Source organism: Xiphias gladius, chromosome 21 (genome assembly GCF_016859285.1).
Source record: "Xiphias gladius isolate SHS-SW01 ecotype Sanya breed wild chromosome 21, ASM1685928v1, whole genome shotgun sequence".
Lineage (NCBI taxonomy): Eukaryota > Metazoa > Chordata > Actinopteri > Istiophoriformes > Xiphiidae > Xiphias > Xiphias gladius.
The window spans coordinates 1000913-1020331 of NC_053420.1; the positions used below are offsets into that span (position 1 = coordinate 1000913).

The window sequence follows — 19419 nt, forward strand, 5'->3', positions numbered from 1 at the left end:
GGATCAGACGTTTTGGTGGAAAACAAACACGTTGTCTCTGAACATTTGACTGATACGTTCAGTATCAACACATTTGTCGCTTGTCGACTATGTAAATTAAAAACATTTCATCTTTATGTTGATAGAAAACGTGATCTGGTTGGAATTATGTTTCCTACAAAACGTAGAAACAAGCTGAAGTAAAGAAGAACTGATCCGAGATTTAAAGAAAAAGTTTGAGGAGGAAAAGAGACTTGAACAAATTCATAAGCAGCCCAGGAATCGGGTGGAAAGAAATGTTCACATTAAAGAGACAGAAAAAGAGGAATGGTAACTCACGTCTCTGTCGAGATGAATTCCTGTCGAGGTTTGTTATTTTTATAGACACGAACTTTAATCCATATGTAAACAAAAGGGCAGCTCCAGTAACAAAATTAAAAACACCAGATTTGATCCCTGCTATGAAATGACTGACAGAGCTTTTAATACAGGAGACTAACACTACACAGCAGTGTATTATTTATGTTATTGTGTGTTAGGTTGTTAAATTGGTGTTTACAGCAGTAACTTTTGTGGACATAGCAGTGACATTTGAAGATAGTCTCAGTTATTATGAAACACAAAATAGTTATTTTTCATCTACAAGTCAAACACTGATCGTTAATAAAGACTATAGAGTGTGTGTGTGTGTGTGTGTGTGTGTGTGTGTGTGAGAATGGAGACTGAAAAGTTCCGTCTTTCTGGGCTGAGGCGAGGACAGCTTTTTATTTACCACTACTGTCCTGATCATGAGGTCTGAGATACACTCTCTGAGCGGAACATGAGAGCGTGAATGGGGTCATAGGCGCTGTAGCGTGAATGGTGATGAAAAACGAGTTGTGTTTTCTTTCTTCCAAAATACAGCCGTGTAGAAATAAACTGACATTTAAAATCCCCCCACCACGTAGAGGGAAGGGCTCGTGTGCATGTTCGGCGGTGGGAAGATGCCGAGGAAGACGACTGACATTACACCCGCAGCGTTACAGCGGCTCCCATCGCGCCTTGTGGGCTGCGAGTCCGTCGCCATGGCAACCCAGGCGCTATACGTGTTGTTATTTGCAGGCTTCGACTTCACGGTCCAACTGCTGCCATTATGTATCAATTCTCACCAAGACGGAGAAGCTGGAGGAGGAAGAGGAGGTGCAAAGTGAGAGATGCGGAAAGAGACGGAAGACGTGAGCTGAGAAACAGAGAGGAGGAGTGGTTTTCTTCTTTATCTTCTGACTCTTGAAATACTGAAACCACTCATCTTCAGCTGTCCGTGTGTTCCTATCTAACAGGTGTGTGTCTGTTGCAACGGCGATCAAGCCTCCCCACTGGCGTGCGTTTTGATCCCCAGCACCTTTCGACATTAGGTGCCCGCACTTGATGTTTAGCAGCGAGTGTCGAACTTGACTCAGTGAGTGAGTTGGACACAAGGCACTGAGGTGTTAAAAGGCTGAACTACACTGAGGTGGAAACCTGTTACTGGTAAAAGACAGACATGACAGGCTGGTTAGGTGACAGACACACGTGACAACACGGTACAGTGCAGTCAGAAATTATTCAGAGCCTTCACTGTTTTCACATTTTGTTTTGTTGCAGCCTGATGCTAAAATCGTTTAATTTCATGTTTTCCCTCATCAATCTACACTCAGTGCTCCGTGATGACAAAGTGAAAACTGAATTTTAGAGTTTTTTGTAAATGTATTAAAAAGGAAGAACTGAAATATCACATTGACATAAGTATTCAGACACTTTTCTCAGTACTTAGTTGAAGCACCTTTGGCAGCGATTACAGCCTCTTGGGTCTGACGACACAAGCTTTGCACAACTGGATTTGGGGATTTTCTGCCCTTCTTCTCTGCAGATCCTCTCAAGCTCCGTCAGGTTGGACAGGGACCGTCAGTGGACAGCCAATAGCAGGTCTCTCCAGAGATGTTCGATTGGCTCCCTCCTGAGCCACTCCTGCGTTGTCTTGGTTGTGTGCTTAGGGTCAGTGTCCTGTTGGATGGTGAACCTTCAGCCCAGTCTGAGGTCCTGAGTGCTCTGGACCAGGTTTTCATTAAGGTTCTCTCTTTACTTTGCTCCGTTCAGCTTTCCCTCAACCCAGACCAGTCTCCCTGTCCCTGCTGCTGAAGAAACCCCCCCCCAGCATGGTGCTGTCCCCACCATGCTTCACCGTTGGGATGGTACTGGGCAGGTGATGAGTGGTACCTGTTTTCCTCCAGACATGACACTTCAGTTCAATCTTGGTTTCATCAGACCAGAGGATCCTGTTTCTCAAAGTGTGAGAGTCCTTTAGGTTCTTTCATGGAAACTCCAAGCAGCTTTCATGTGTCTTTCACTGAGGAGAGGCTTCAGTCTGGCCTCTCTGACTTAAAGCAAAGATCGGTGGAGTGCTGCAGTGATGATTGTCCTTCTGGAGGTTTCTCCCTTCTCTACGCTGGATCTCTGGAGCTCAGCCAGAGTGACCATCAGGTTCTTGGTCACTTGTCTTACAAAGACCCTTCTCCCCGATTGCTCAGTGTGGCCGGGCGGCAACTCTAGGAAGAGTCCTGGTTCTTCCAAAAGTCTTCCATTGAAGAATTATGGAGGCCACTGTGCTCTGGGGAACCTTCAATGCAGCAGAAATTTTTCTGAAACCTCCCCAGATCTGTTGCTCAACACAATTCTGTCTCTGAGCTCTGCAGGCAGTTCCTTGGACCTCATGGCTTGGTTTCTGCTCTGATATACGTTGTCAGCGGTGAGACATTATATAGACGAGTGTGTGCCTTTCCAAATCGTGTCCAATCGATTGAATCCACCACAGGTGGACTCCAGTCAAGGTGTAGAAACATCTCAAAGATGATCAAGAGAACTGGGAGGCACCTGAGTTAAATTTCAAGTGTCACAGCAAAGGGTCTGAATACTTATGTCAATGTGATCATTCAGTTTTTCTTTTTTAATAAATTTGCAGACTTATATAAAATTCTGTTTTCACTCTGCCATCATAGGGTATTGAGTGGAGATCGATGAGGGGAAGATGAATTTAAATATTTTTAGCATAAAGGCTCCAACATAATAAAATGTGAAAAAAAAGTGGAGTTGTCTGAATAATTTCTGAATGCACTGTATACCGAAAGGTATAATACGCAAGATTGACCTAACAAACAATGTATAGACTCGTACAAAAGTAATCCCTCTCAATCATCGCTTATGACCCACTAGAAGTGTGTGGCGGTGTATTTATCTGCACCGACCCTGCCCTCTGCCTGTATTTCCTTATTTTCTTCTTATTCTGTTGTGTTCAGGGCGTTTCTGGGCTGCAACCTTTGGGCAGTGGGTGTTCAGCCCACTAGGCCTAGTCCCGCTTAGTATACCTTTAATTTAGAGAGTGGATTCCTTTAACGAGCGGGATCAAAAGGGGCATGGGCTTCTTCTGATTATGTTTTCTCTGAGCTAAATCTTTGATTTTCTTTTAGATTTTTGTAAATATATATGATTTTATGTAGCTGCGTGGTTCTGAATATTCACATAATATTGTAATGTGATAATAATAATACCCAACAGTAGGCGTCCCGTATGCACTGACCATGAGTCACAGCGTTCCTGGTTCAACTCCAGCTAGGGACCACTGTTGCAAGTCCTTCCCCATCTCTTTCCCCTCGTTTCCCGTCATCTCTTTACTGTCCGCTCTCAAATGCAGGCACCAAAATGATCCCAGAAAAGCAAAAACTGAAAGAACAAAACAAACTTTAACAGTGTCAGACATACCGCAAACAAACTCGTTGGGCTCCCGGCACCAGACCTCTGAGAGCTTAACAACACGGCCATCACGGTCAAGGCACCCGCCATAGCAAATGACAGCGATCACTCCCTCAATCCTCTCTTTGCATTATGGGTCGCAGATAGAGGATTCTAAAATGGAGGAGCAGACCTTTAGCAGACCTTAATATAATAAAACATCTCTGAAGAGTAGGTACAGTTGAGGATGAGTATATGTGGGGCTATAAGTCAGAACATGAATTTATATGTGCATATATGACAATACCTCACCTGTATGTATTGAGTGTATCTGTATGTTTCTAGACATGAAAATGTTGAGACTGAAAACAGTTTTCACTCTATCAACTACAGTAAAACTAATACCGATTGGTTTTTTTGTATTTAAAAATAGTGTTTAAATAACATGTTTGTCAGGTTATTCCTTAAGGGTAAAAGTTTCTGACTTCCAGCACTCACATACAGCGAGGAGCTAATCAGCCTGAGCTTCAATGTAAGTCCGTGCCGCACAACTCTTCTCCGGTAGCCTTATTCACCAAATGTTTTCGGTTCATGTTTTGCCTTCGTCAGATTACCTGAGGCTGTTTCCGATTTCCTGATAGACAACACATACATCTGTCATGTGACCAATAAATCACCATAAATACCATATATACAAAACATTACAGTCATCCTTTCCTTCAGAAATGCTATGTACAAAAGAGCAAAAATTGCAGGAAAAATACCCGTGACCATAAATACATAGTAGAGCACTTCAAATACATTCTACATTTTTCTCTTTCAAAACACAGTGGTTTCAAATCACCTCCATCCTTAACATTTACCGGTTGTGCGACGTGTTTTGATTTCCATCTCCCTAAAGGGTAAAGAAGATACATTTTTTCTTTTATCCAGCTCATCAAATCTATGTGTCCATTTGTTTCTTGTAGCAGATATAAGAACTATATCTGACCATCTCCAGGTTCACTTTCAGCTGTGTCCCACAGCCTTCTTTGGCCAGTTTAACTCAGGTGTCATCCCACGGAGTAACAAGAGGTCAACCTGTAAAGTTCTGTACTCGGGTCATGTACTCTATCCTTACCAAGCTCGACTCACTGAAGAAGGCTGTAGGTTACAGCCAAAAGGTAGAGGAACTGTAATCACTTATATGTAATCCCAAGGTCAAGAATGAGCCTCTGTGCGTAAATACATTTCAGAAACAGAATGACTAATGTCATCCTAGCGTCTAAAAATACATCTTTACAGGCTTTCAAACATCACACATCAATTGCAGTCACACATGATGAATAATATCCAGTCGTGGAAATGACACTTTAAAGGTAGGGTACTTCTAAATTTCGTTACAGGCCATCAGAAATGCCAAGGTCAAGTCTGTAATTACATGGTCTGAGTCACAGTGTCTGTTGTCCCTCGGCAATCAAAAGCAGGGCTGATCCATTCCCATTCTCAATCAGAGCCTGTGTCTGACTCATTCTCACTGGAGATATTGCTCAATAAAAAACCTTGGCCGAACATAACAAGGAAAAACAATCACTCTGTTCTATACTTTAATAAAAATATCATTGAACCCACGTATGTTATACACTTCCAAGAAATGGAAACCTGCTTTCAGTTGGTTTTAGACAGGAAATGTTTGGTACTTGCAGCTTCATTTAAGAATGTAGTTTTAGGGATTTCCTGTTTGTGAAACCATATATTCAGGAATTTTGCCACCAAAGTCTCCTGCTGATGATCGGCTGTAATAAACAACCCCTGCACAAATACTGAAGTCTAAAAAATTAAATAATAGTGTAAAATGTGGAAGGTTATAATGGAAAACCTGTAAAGCCTGTGTATAAATTTTACTCATGTCTGCAAATGGGACTTTGTAATGAGTTTTCAGGATTGCAATGATCAAACTAAATGTACAATGACTTGAAAAGCTCTTCTAGAAGTGCTGTAATTAACTCAGTGATTTGTGATTTCATTTCTGGGAATGACAGTTCAATCTAAGGGTGTTCTCTGCAACAGACAAAGGAAAAGCGCTAACATTATGTACTGTGCATGGTGCAGGTTTAAAGACCAGTGCTCACATTGTTAACATTTAGCAAGTGACGACATCTATGCTCTGTAAGGAAAGCGCCCACAACATTCAATCCACTGGATTTGGGTTTTAAAGGTAGTGATTCAGTTAAATGTTGTCACTGCAGATTTCAACAAACAAACATTCTCCCTCACAGATGCTCAGTTCAAGGTGAACTGCCTACAACAGGATCCGGCCCGAACTCAACTACGCAACAAGATCTCCAAACTAAACGGGATAGGTTGTTTGTCTTCGCCTTTGCAAACGACAAGTATGACTTGATATTTTTTGATCTGATGCCCTCATCAGCGAGACAGCATCACTTCTAAAACTGTTTCATGTGCTGCTAGCATGGATCGAAAAACTGCCTGGTTAAGGTTAGGAAAAGGTTCAGCATTGACTGAAACTAACGGTTGGCTCCTGTGTTGGAGTCACAGACTTTATTGACCCATGAATCCATATCTACCTCCCTACAATTTTTTATGGCACTAATAATAACTTCCTGCTCGGTTGCTGCCAGACCAGAATCATAATTCAGACAGCGACGAGGGATCCTTCTCAAGGAAACCTAAAAATGGGGCATATGAGGCATCTGAAAAACCTGACAAGTTCTGTTGCTTGTCCAATGACATTCTGAACCCACACTACCTCTACAGCTACACTCAGATGCACTCAGAGATCTTGATTAAAGCCATGCTGTTCTTCGCATTTGTCTGACCAGACAGACTGACTTTTTTTGCAAGCTATACCAATGACTTGGGCAAAATTTGGAGGTTGTCCCTGTAACATCACCCGTACATTTTTAAAAGGCTGTTTTAAAGCCTGAGCTTTGTGGGTTGTGTCAGCTCCTGGAGCCGGAAAATCCAGAGTGCAGGTTTGATTTATCCGCTTTGACTCTGAGCATACGGCTCCACTTGCATTCCTGGACTCCTCGTGATCCTCCTGCTGTTCAGGAACAGCGCAGCAGGAGGGAGGTTTCCTCTTGCGGCATCGTGTGTGTGGATGGTGTTGCGTGTGTTTAAAGCAGTGACACAAAGGAGGCTGGTAGCTCTCCCAAAACCGAGCCACCGCTACCCTGCGTCCGACGAACCACTGCGTCTCTCTGGCTCTGATGAGAGAAAACGTCGTGGTGGTAGAGAGCTGTCAGAGTTTCCTACCACCTGGTCTCACCATGCAGGTTTCTTTCTCCCAGGAGGAGCCTCCAGGCTGCCAACACAGATGCCTGGGCTCTGAGAATCTCATTAAAGTATGATGTTTGTTTTGATGCTTACCTGGAGGCACTAAACACAAAAACACACCCAAACTTACACGAAAGATTCATAGTAGTAAACACACATTTGCTTTGGCATACACGTGGATGTGTACAGGTGTGCAGTGGTGTGTGCGCACAGGTATAGAGCATATACCCACCTCTGGACAGAGGGATTCACTGTTTGTCTACCTAAGAATATCCACAGATTCAGTAGGTATCAGGGCACATCGTGCAGAAGAAAACTACAGTCAAGTACCCCAGCAAGACAGCACCAAGCCTGGAGACAAATGCTGTCTGAGGGGCAAACGCGAGCCTCAAAGCTAATCAGGTACACCGCTAGAACTATGATTCGAACACCAAGGTACATTAAAAAACCACCTCAACGAGAGAAAAAAATGGTGAGAGAGCTTCGGACTACAGGGAGAGGTCTCCAGAAGGAGACGATGAAACGGACATTACGTTAGCTAACTACGTTCCACTGGGGGCTGCAGCATCATGGGCGGTGTTGATCACTGGCGAGGAAAGTGTTCAGATCCTTTATTTAAGGGTACCCTGTGGACGTTTGACCACTGGTAGCACTTTGGAGTAGTTTTGTATGAGTGGATTTTGTTCGCTACCTGCATTTGTCACACGCACACACACATGTACACGGGTAATCAGGGTTTCTGCAGGATTCAACGAGACTTTACTTCCTCCTTAATGACTTTTTAAGACCCCTTTTAAGACCTTATGAATGAAATGTAAAAAGGACAAAGGATACAAGGGAAACTGATCGTGACTACACAGAACTGAGAATACACAAGAGTAATGTGTGTGCATTTGTGTGTGCGTGTACACAAGAACTAGACTACATTAATCTGAGCTCTTCTCCCTTGGTCGCAATCTCTTCCTCAATGTTGGTGAGCTCAGCTAACTTTTCCCTTCAGACCCTCCTCAGAGCATTTGACTCTGCTATGCGCTGAGCCATCTGACTGCCAGCCTTGCCCTCAGCCTCTGCTGCACATCTGGCCAGACTTTCACGGTTGGTTTACCTTTTTCTTTTTGACCTCCTCCAGGTAATCCTCTGTAGTCTCTCTCTTGCTTCCTTCTCTCTTGACTGAGGTGGACACAGGACCTGGACCTGGCTGATGCCACAGAAGTTCAGGAGCTCTTTTGTGAGGGGAGCCTACCAGGTGGAGGTAGCAATGTGCCAACGACGGCAGTGAGGAAGACCGATAGCTAGTAAAAACGGATTTAACAATGCAGTATTCAAAAGGTTCAAAAAATCTTTCTAAATGTTTTATGAGGAAGGAAATGCATTCAACATGTTTGTTAGACTTCAAGGAGAGTAACGCTAAATGTAAACACCAAGTCTGTTTACAAGAAAACTCTAGAGGGGAGCTTAAGTACGTATCAGAACGGTACAAGTACAGCTTCTGAATAATGAGTACAAATTATTAGCAAAATATATGTAGATGCAAGTGGGTTGTTGAGGTGTCCTGGCATTTTACTCTCACACAAGATAAAAATGAATATAATGAGTATTGTCATCATTTAAATTACAATAAATAGTTAAACATTTCTTTTTTTAACATGGACCTGTTGTTTTAAAAACTGCTTGGTTATTGGATTTTTTAAATATTTTTGAGCCAAATCTCAAAGTTGTCCTAGGGTGTGACTGTCTCAAGCAATGGTTCAATAAATTATAACTTTTATAAATTAAAAATAAAAGCCTAAAAATGTTGATAAATACCTTAGGCATAAATTTACAAGGGTCTTTTTTAGTAAATGTCCATCATTTTTTTCATCCACACATTTCTAAAAGCGTAGGAACTTGATTCATGTTGTCACTGAAAACCACTTCATCCAATGTGACACCATATCCTGACATTAATCGGGCAATTCCAAGGACAACTTTATTTAGCTGAAGGACCCATTCGGGGTCATGTTACTGAAGCCCCCACTGAAGCCCATGACGCACATATGGAAAGTTTTTATCTCAGAACTTTTCAAATATTTAACTTTTTTTAAACCACTAAAAGTGGTAAGCTTTGTTGTCCTTTTGTGTGACACCCCTAAATTATATTTTTTAAATTAAAACTGCAGTTTAATCTACATATTTATTATTATTAAATATTATTATTATAAGAAAATTATGCAAATGTGTCTTGCTAACTGCTGGTGACGGAGTAGCTAAGAATAGCAAGGTCAATAACTGTCACAAAAGGCTGAAACATCCTTTGATGTGACAGAGAATGTCCACCGGTGGGACACTGGTGGACACTCAACATGTCAAAGAAGAGGACAAGGTTTTTGTCCAAAGCATTTTAAATAATCAAATAAGATTTGTTTTACTTCTTTTTATTCTTTTTGACCATTTTCAGTGTTTTAAAATGCAATAATTACACTAATTAAAATATTTTCATGGAATGATCTCTTTGAAGAAGAGAGGGGTAACGCAGCATCCCTAATTATCCCAAACAACCAGGGCTGCCTTTGTACCAGCTCTACTGGCTCTGCATATTGAACCCTTGGGTGATTCCATGTGAAGTTTTAGAAAGACGCAGTTAAATTTTTCTATCTCATTATTTCAGGATTTAATTCTGGCACTTAGTCCAATGTTTCCTTAAGAATTTTAAATAGTTTCATGCGGGCTCTAGGATCTAAGACCATTTTCAAAATAAAATGCTCAGGTGATGCACCCACCTTAATTCAGTGCATCGCCCGTTGTGACACAAGTCCGCATTTATAACTGATGGTAATTATGATTTAGTTTGAAAAAAATATTTTTAACACGGACTAATTACCATGGTGGAGATACACATTTAAGGCTGGATCACCAACCGGCCGAAGCAGGCAACTGTACAGGGGCTTCAGACCCCCAGGGGCCCCAAAATCCTCAAGTTCACTCCATATCATCTGGATCTGCATCATTTCCCTAATCGCACATTTGTTAGAAGTTTGCTCCAATCAAGTGGAGAGTCCTCCATCCTCCATCCCCCATCCCGTGGCCCTGGTTTTGTGGACGGAAAACTAGTTTTAAGAGAATTTTTTGAGTTTATATTGTGCTCTTGTGTTGTTTTATTGTGTTTAATCATATTTCAAGTTATTAACAGACAGAAAACCTTGGGCAAGGTCAAATTATTCCATCACAGAAGGACTTTACAACTGCAAACATTAAATTTTTTCATTATTAAAGAAAATTGTCAGATGTGAGAAATAAATCATTTTTTTAGTGAACAAAATGTCAGAAAAAAGTGAAAAATGCCTCATTATTACCTGAGGCCCAAGTGATCATGTTCTAATTACTTTTGTGATCTGACCAACAGTTAAAAACACAAAAATGTTCAGTTTACTATCATAGGAAACTGGGAAAAACTAGCAAATACTCACATTTGATAACAAAGAATGTTTTCCTTTCTTTTATTAAGCAAAATTTCCAAATAATTCATCAGTTATCAACCTTGTTTCCAATGAGTTTTTCTCCAGTTGAAGAATCAATTAATCAACTAATCACTTCAGCTCTAGAGTACTGGTGGGTTTCTGGGTTACATGTACAGTGGAGGTCAACAGGGGCCCAACGTTAAATCTTTTGCCGTGGGCCCCCCAGGAGCTCAATCCGGCCGTGTACACATTCCTGCCAGTGAGGAATTCTGATTGGACAGTATCGGCTCTCTCAAGTAAACCATTTTCCGAGCAAGACAGTGCATCTACGATGGATGAGCAACTTTGTCAGCTTTACCAGAGAGCACGGAATCAGAACGGTTTGTCCCACAGGGAGGTTCATCCGCTGCGCCGCTGCCTCGTCCTCCAACAGCGGCTCCAAATGTCCCATTCCCAAGGTAGAAAGCATGATCATGTCCTCATCATTTAATTCGCTGTCTGACAAAATTCTTTTGAAAGCATCGCCATTTTGGAGAGTTACTATTCATGGTGTACTCAGCCTATGCGGGTCTTAAGCCCTGATCGGCCAATGAGAGCGTGCATCTGAGCCCCGAGGGACGGTGCGCTAATTTGCCGTCGGTGGCTGAGACTGTCTTCCACTCTGAAGTCAGCAGTGTTAAGTGGTAGCTGAGTGCTGAAGCTTTGATGTCAGCACTTGAATGCACCACCACGAAGGATTGAAAGATCACTCTGCTGATTTAACTGCATTAAAACTCAACGATTAATTAAGTTCATTAAAAACCAGTGCACATGTGTGTTTCATTGTGATGCATTAGCTATGTTGAGCAAGTTTCAAGTCTCTGTGAGTTGATTTTGATAGTGTAGGGAAATGAAATAATACCAATGACCCCCTGGAAGGCAGGAAAAAACAAATTTCAAAATTGCTTGCATGAACTTGGGAAATCGTCAGTAAGTTGTAAGCACACGGGATTTGCTGGGCTGAACCAGCGGTATTGTCCTTTAACATACACTATCATAGCCATGTGTCGAGCCAGGGAAGTTAAATACATTGAGGTCAGCATCAAACCCTTTTCTCAGACTTCGTTTGCTTCGTGTGTGTACAGCTCTGGTGCGACACTTTCTCTTATTGATTTCTTTTCTGTGCGGATCCAACGAATGTAGTGAAAATAAAATGCCATGAAATCCAACAGAGAAGAGGAGCAATAAACTGATATCCTCTATGAGGGATGCAGCGTAGAAGCCAAGCCCTGCACTATGGGTAATAAATCAATGTTACTGACAACTGTCCCCACTGTGTCTCCGTAAATGACACAAACCGAGTGAAACCGTTGAGATCAGCTGGTACTTTGACCCGAAGCCAAATATATCTGATGCAGGGAAAACACTCTGATACAGTCTGCTCACACTGCCATGATCACTGGAAACACACACTCACACGAAGGGACGCAGAAACACAATTATATTGACACCAGCAGAACACACAGACTCCCTATGTCCAGTAAATACACACAGGCGTCCTGCGAAAGGCCAGCCAGGCCGATTAGGACGCTCCCCCGGGTGCTATGCATCTTATTTCCACTTCTCGTGTGCCGCCTGTTAGCCAGCTACCAGATACGGGACGGCTCACAGGCACCCAAAGGTGCACTTAGACCAGATAAGCAGTAAATTAGAGCCGAGCCGAGGAACGGTCCATGTAACGCAGCCCCGGGACCGGGCTCCATGATATGATGTTATCTGCGGCAATGAGTTCATCTTTAAATGGATCCCAATTTAAGCATGACCGCAGCGATTTAGGATTTATAACATGCCAGAAACTGTATATACTGTAATTATACAGACCCTGAGTTGTGCTGTGTTTGCATTTATAATCAAGTGTTGGGATATCTGCATTTGCTCAGTGTGCACTTATTCCCTGGTGTGAGAAAAGGTGAGACCAGGTAAATTCTCTTATAAAAGCGGGTATTAACATAACGGCCGAGTCTCTAACAACGGCTGGGGTGCGTTCAGCAGGAACACATAAATGCCGGTCTCTAATAAAGGCCGCAGCCAACAACAACAGCTCACACGGTCAATTCGGTCCATTTCCACAGCACTAATTCATCGGTACGACTACGCTTCTCCTTTGCCGTACTCCTGATCAGAGGTAAGCTACTGCCAACAAAACTCAATGATCTCTGGTGGTTTTTTTGTTCTGTTTTGGTTTTTCACGACATTAAAAGCCTAACCTTACAGGTAAGGCAGCAAGACTTTTACTATGAAAATACTGGAGGAAGTGTTGAGTTTCATTCGTGGTAGCTTAACGCTGTTTGGGGGAAAAAGCAAAGTGAGCGGCTGAAATGACTCTTGTACGGATGAAATGGACATTACACTGAATTTATAACGACAACAAGCAAAGATGGAGGAAGTGTTGCGGTTGTTTTAAAAGGGGAACAGGAGAAATAAAAGTCTGTCCCTAACATAAAGGCCTGTTTTTCTCTGCTACTGAGGTCTATACGGGAACACTATTTCAGAATTTACAGCATCTCCTGTACTTACACCAATATGTAGTAAACAACACGTCATGCAGAGCTTTGACTGGAATGTTGAGAAAGTTTCACTCGAACCACATGTGTCAATCCAGGACCAAAGGTAGAATCAGCTCATTGTTTGCAGGGAAACAACAAATTGGACTCAACAACAGGTAACACCAGTGACTCACTAATCAGAGAATTAAATCAAATGTTGCTTTTTCTGTCCAAAGCCAGAACTGTGCTGCACCATGTTTCTAATCTGAATTATCCAAGAACCTCGCTAAAAATCATTACGGTGTTATACAGGTCCTGATATCGGTCATCGTGAATCATAAACCTGTAAACATGAACACTCAGTAAAACTACCTCACCGTAAAGCAGGTGTTTTCTTACTTTGCAAATTCATCCTCCACTTTAATGAAATTTTCCATTAAAACAGACCAGGTGTGGTAGCTTGGTTGTGCTGTTTAGTTTTCATGTGGCTCATCTTGGAAAAAAAAGGGCTCTGCTGCATAATGTGAGAGGCCAATTAGTATTTCAAAACTGTGCTTCGGGTTAGTGTTCGCCAACTCGTGGTGGCCTACAACACACACCCAGGCCACAGGAAAACTGGAGAGCGGCGCTGCAAAAAACAGCCACAACAACAACAACAACAACAACAATACTTTTACATTTACTCATTTATAAGTCGCTTTTATCAAAAGCAACTTACAAATGAGGGAGTGACTTACAAGTGAATAATAAATAATAAATAATAATAATAATAATATTAATAATGATCTTTATCTGTGGAGCACTTTCAAAAAGTGCGCCCCCTTCCAGTCACGTCCCAGAGTCACAGAGTGATGGTGGCTCATCGTGCCTCACAACAGCAAGCGGGCTTTTTGAAATTTTGTCACGTGTCAAATGTCATGTGCGGTATTCGAGGTAAACCAGATAGTGTGCTATTATCGCTGCCATCGCTTATACCTTAATGTGATGCGTCACTGTAGCCTCAACAGTTTAGTGCGTGTCACATGGAGGGCAAATACTTTCCCATAATCCCCCTTGGGCAGGAGGTGCTGACGTATTTGAGTGATGACCTTTACATCCTCGACGGGCCTCTGTCGGGCGTCGGACGCCTACAACGTGGTGCAGTGTTGTGGTGTCGGAGTAAGGTGTGAACATTTAATTCATGACATCTAGCTGACACTGCTCAGCAGGGTGAGTGTGAGCAGGCAGGGGTTTAGTCTCTGGGCCAAGGACAGGGCAATTTATCACACAGCTGCGGTGGGGATTGAAACCTTTAACCTTTCAGTAAACTGTCCAATCTTTCTTACCAGCAGGCAACTCCTGTGAAGCAATTTCACTCTGCAGTCTGACATAAGAAATAAGGTCACGTTTGGAATGTAATGTAATGAAAACTCTTATTTGAGGTAAAAGTGACTACTGAATGTTGTAAAACGGCAATATCTTCGTGTTTAATATGATAAATAGACCCACTGGTGACCCAGGAGTGAGACGCTAAAGTTCATACTTCAGTTTTTCATGAAATCCATTGGCAGCGGCAGCCGTGATCCCGTACGCATTGCGCGGACATTTCTTCAATGATTTGGTTCATTTTTTAACATCCTATCTTTGAAAATAAGATTTGTTACAGCAGCAGATCCTGTCTTATGTTTTGGCTGCATCCCCTCACTTACGTTGTGACGCAAATACATTTGAAGTCCGACCATCGGGTCATTGCGTGATCACCATTTCTGGCGCTTAATCGTGACCTTGGCAGTGATGGCGTTAACATTATGACAGAAGCTAGCGGCCAGCTACATGTCTACGATCCACCCACTTTGCAAAGTGGGAAGCCCCAGGACGAATCTAGCGTGGCTGATACCCCCCTCAGTGACTGTTGTCCAAGCCACAAGGACTCGGATGATGTGTGAAAGCAGCAAACATCCACATTATGCGGGACCTTAGCCTCTCAAGATGATATTGCCAGTGTGAATCGACTCAAAGGGCATCTGACTGTCAAACTACAAGCATCACAGTCTAGATTCTAGCCTCCTAGAGGGGGGACAACCCCAGCAAAAGCGTTGATGGCGTTTTTTGTGTTAGCTTGCACGATTCTCTCATCAGAAGACATGATTCTGAGAACGAAGGCACTTATTGACTGGAGTAATGCAATATACATAGTTTCGAGACACTCGCCAACAGCAACTCATGTGAGTGCACAACTGTGCACAGCTGAATTTCTTATCTTAGCCCTGGGAAGGAGCCAAACCCAAGGCCAACACACAAACGCAAAGTTCTAACACACCTGCTGCAAACCGTCAAGAGTACTGGAAAAGAAACCTTTTCTTGCCGTTCACCGACCATCTGATCACAGGGGTGAGGGACAGAGTATTGCCTTGCACCGCCACGTCTTAAAGCCCGGGACCATCTACCTGACAAACTGCCACTGTTGACACACACTTAATGGCAGGAGATAAAGGAGTGTGGTGCTCTGAGGCCCGATGTTGACACTGCAGATGCGGAGCTTGGACTATGACTGCTATACTTGCACCTGCCGTGAGTCACATCTGCCAGATTTTGAGATCGTCTGCAGCCTTGTATCCAAAACAAACACTGTCATAAGGGTTTTCCTAACGATGCCTGTTTCAACCGGCAGCTCCTTCTGCTGTTTACGTCGCTTGAAGACATATCTCAGGAATACGATGACTGACAAATGACTGAGTGGACTGATGAACATCCATCATGATACTGGAATTGATGCGGAGGCCGTTCCGCATGAGTGTGACAGACGGAGAATGGACATGAAATACCAAGGAATACGATTTCATTTTATTTTCTCATTTGGCTTTTTGATTGTTGATTGTAGCTGCTTGGTTTGGTCTTGCTGTCGTATATATTGTTGTTATTATCTTTGCACCTAACTGTTCTTACGATGATGCTGCTAAATAAGGGAATCCGTCGCCTGCTTAATGCCCACTGTTACTGCACATTTCTCTGGGATATTCAATATAGCGCAATAGTAATATAGTATATTGTCGCCTATTATTTAGCGGGCTGTTGTTGTTTTTGTTGTCTTTGAAACGCATGCGGTAGGCTGTTCAGGGTTTTATGTTGGTGCTGTGTTGGTACCTTAAGTGCAAAATAACATGGATCAATCTCTCTCTCCCACCTGCTCACTGAGTCGACATATGTGCGTGTGTGGGAACCCAGACGTTTGAGGCTGCCTACAAGCGTGCAGGCGGTTCTTGTGCTTAATATGAAATATAATCCTGCCGTCGCCGCTAATGAGGTCAAGCCTACAAGCATACAATTTATGGTTGGCATGGTATTTTTTCAGCAACAATCACTCAGTGTATTAACTTTCTTTAATTTCTTCCTATATAGCACTTTTGATTGTTTGTGGAGGGGTCCACCATTTCCACACTGGATTCAAATTGCCTTCACACGCACGCACACACACACACACACACACACACACACACACACACACACACACACACACACACACACACATTAACACACACAGGACAGACAGGAAAAATTGCAGCCTGTAATCCAGTGTTACTGTTTAAAATTTGATCTGACTGATATCAGCCTCGCTGTTCACTGTTCACTCCCCTGCAGCCGTGTCAGAGCTGGATTATCTTACTGCTAAAACTAACACAACATTTCCTGCTGCTGCTGCACAACATTAAAACAGCTTAACTGGGGTGGCTTTAATTATGAGGCAATCAAAGGAAACTCTATATTTGTCACTGACGTTGGCACTGACTGCGACTCTTCGTCTACAATTAAAATGTTTAAGTTGCTTTCCGAAGGTACAATACCTTAGAAATATTTTATCATTATATTTACATTTATTCATCTATCAGATGCTTTTCTCCAAAGTGACGCACAATCCGAACCACAGCAAATCAAGGAGAAGCCTTCCACATTCCACCTGACTTGAGGTAACATTAAAGCTTAGCAAAGAACTTCTTTGAGAGAGAGCTGGAGAAGGATCGAGAGAGAGAACGTCTATTAGGTGAGTAAGTACTCATTGATGACCCAGGAGTTAAATGTTAAGCACCAGCCTTCCTTAAAGGAAAACTATAATATGCTATACTACTATACTATATACCAGGCTGTTTCCCCAGCGGCTGCAGTAACCTTGGGTTAACGGTGGTTTAACTGAATTAAAAAAAAAAAAAAAAAGTCCATAAGAACTTCTCCGGCAACATAATCCACTCCGCTGTTCACTTCTACAAGCTCAGTGTGTTCTGAGCAATCATCACTTCACTGGAGAAACTGTCGGATCGTGGTATTTAGGAATCGACATGAAACAGTGGAAGAAGGCATCCCAAAGGGCACAATGACCCGGAAAAACTAGCAAATATAAAGAGAATTGCAAACGTGATTCTCTAACATAATGACGTACTTAACATGAACATTTCCAAGGGCAGACGCAGTGAAATACAGACTGAGCGAGACTGTCGTCCTGTAAAACAATGGGCCCATAGGTCGTCTGTGCACAATGCGTTTTACTGTTAAGCGCCGTCTAGCGAATGTATTAATTATGACGCGAGCAAAAGAGGAAGTCTAGTGACGTATACAGAGTGACATGTTAGGACCAGGTCGAGCTGGATGAGTCCACAAAACGCAGGACTCTCACACAGGAGAGTGCTGTTCGTTTGCCTGTGTGAAACCAATAGTCATCGTCGTTCGTTTTATCAATGGATGCTCCACAACCTTAACTGCGTGTTCATTGTTGGAACCGTGAGGACAAAGGTCGGGTACACCTTTCAGGAGACGCTCCTATGGGTCGTACCCGAGATTTACAGACGACGACTTGTGGGACTGAGCAGGTGCGTCCAGCTGAAGTTGGATACGCCTGAGTCCAGCTTCTAAAAATGCGATATTGTGATACTTTCTCATTGCTATTGTAACTGTCCATTAAACATTTTACTCGACTCCATTATTTATTGTCACCAGATCAGTATCCACTGCCTCCGTCCATATACATTGTGACTCTGCAGCCTCTGCAGTTATTTCAAGTTCAGGCTGCAGTTGTTTCCATCTGCAGCCTTTAAAAGCACCGAGGCAGGAGAGCTGCTTTGGTCACACCTCAGATCGATCCTTTATGGTACTTTCTTCTGTAATGTGTGTGTGTGTGTGTGTGTGTGAGGTGGACACAACCACACGCAGCATCACTGAGTGGTATGATGAGCCAGCGGTCTAACATGTATGGCGTGTCACTGTAACACCTCCTGCTCTACTGTCGACTAGCTAACACAAGCCCGAAAGATCGTCTTTAAAAGAAACCTGTCGGCTCTGACAGGCATGCCTTTTAATACCAAATCAACAATACCTTTTCTGAACACTAACATTCATGCTGTCAACAAAGTACTCCGTGACGGCCGTCCTCCGTCTTGCATGTGTCACTCAGACTCAGTACTTGTGTGTGGTGACTGTTGGTAAGGTAAAGGTACGGGCGTCACATCCGGCAGAGCAACATCTGAGCCGCCTAACTAGTAGGAATGTAACCAAAACTCAGATAAGGAACAGGACCCGAACCCAACTCCGGTGTCATCCAGTTAAAAAAGTCTGGGTCGATGTGAATACCTTTCTGTCTGGTGTGATAAGGTGCCGGGTAACTTGTAATCCACAGTCGGTACTTTTTAATGATGATTATGCTTTAGAAATGTCTCCGGATCGCAGATCGTATCGTGACTAAAAGTGGCCAACATTAACTCCTCATTCTCTGCCTATGTGCAGATGGACTTCACCAAAAACAAACAAACAAGTTTTCTGTCTTCTGGATTAGTTTCGTTTGTCTCATGTACACTTGGTAAGGTACAGTATGTATCTAGGCCTGCAACTGACATTTATTTTCATTACTAATTTTCATATTTTTATTTTCTCTATTAATTAATTAGTTATTTTATCTCAAATAAATAAATAACCATAACAATTTTCCAGAGCCCCAGGTGATCTCTTTCTTTAGACAGAATTTATTCATTTCACAATGATACATTATACAAAAAAAAACAGCAAATCCTCATATTTGAGCAACTGGAGCAACATATGTCACAATTTTCCTCAAAAACTTATCTGATTAACTGCTGATCACAATTTCCTAAAGCCCAAACTGACGCCCTCTGACGTCTCATTTTGTTAAAATATTTCATTTTCCATCATATATGACGAAGAAAAGCAGCAAACGTTCATGTGTGAGAGGCACTTTTTTTTGCTCTCTTCCTCCTGTTATATACACAACGTCCGATTCGTTAATATAAATCATGCACTAAGGCCCAATGTAACTTTTTTCTCCACTGTTGTAACCTACTGGTCTATTTTCACTTTTCATTTCCACCATAACCATTAACTCTGATACAGCTTCTATTAAACTCAGGTTAGACGTGCATTTCTCCGTATTTTTGAAGGGTTCAAATACAAAATCGTGCTTAATTATTTGATTAATT

The 19419-nt window shown here is 42.5% G+C and overlaps 1 long non-coding RNA gene across 1 annotated transcript in view; it reads right to left on the bottom strand.

The window, feature by feature from the left end:
* Positions 1–381: 381 nt before the first annotated feature.
* Positions 382–19419, bottom strand: part of LOC120782962 — a 55076-nt gene continuing 36038 nt past the window's right edge. Inside the window, exons 4-5 of the long non-coding RNA XR_005706285.1 lie at positions 3572–3658; positions 382–1140 (exon numbers count right to left, since the gene is read on the bottom strand). This is a non-coding gene — a long non-coding RNA (uncharacterized LOC120782962). The remainder of the gene's footprint in view (positions 1141–3571; positions 3659–19419) is intronic.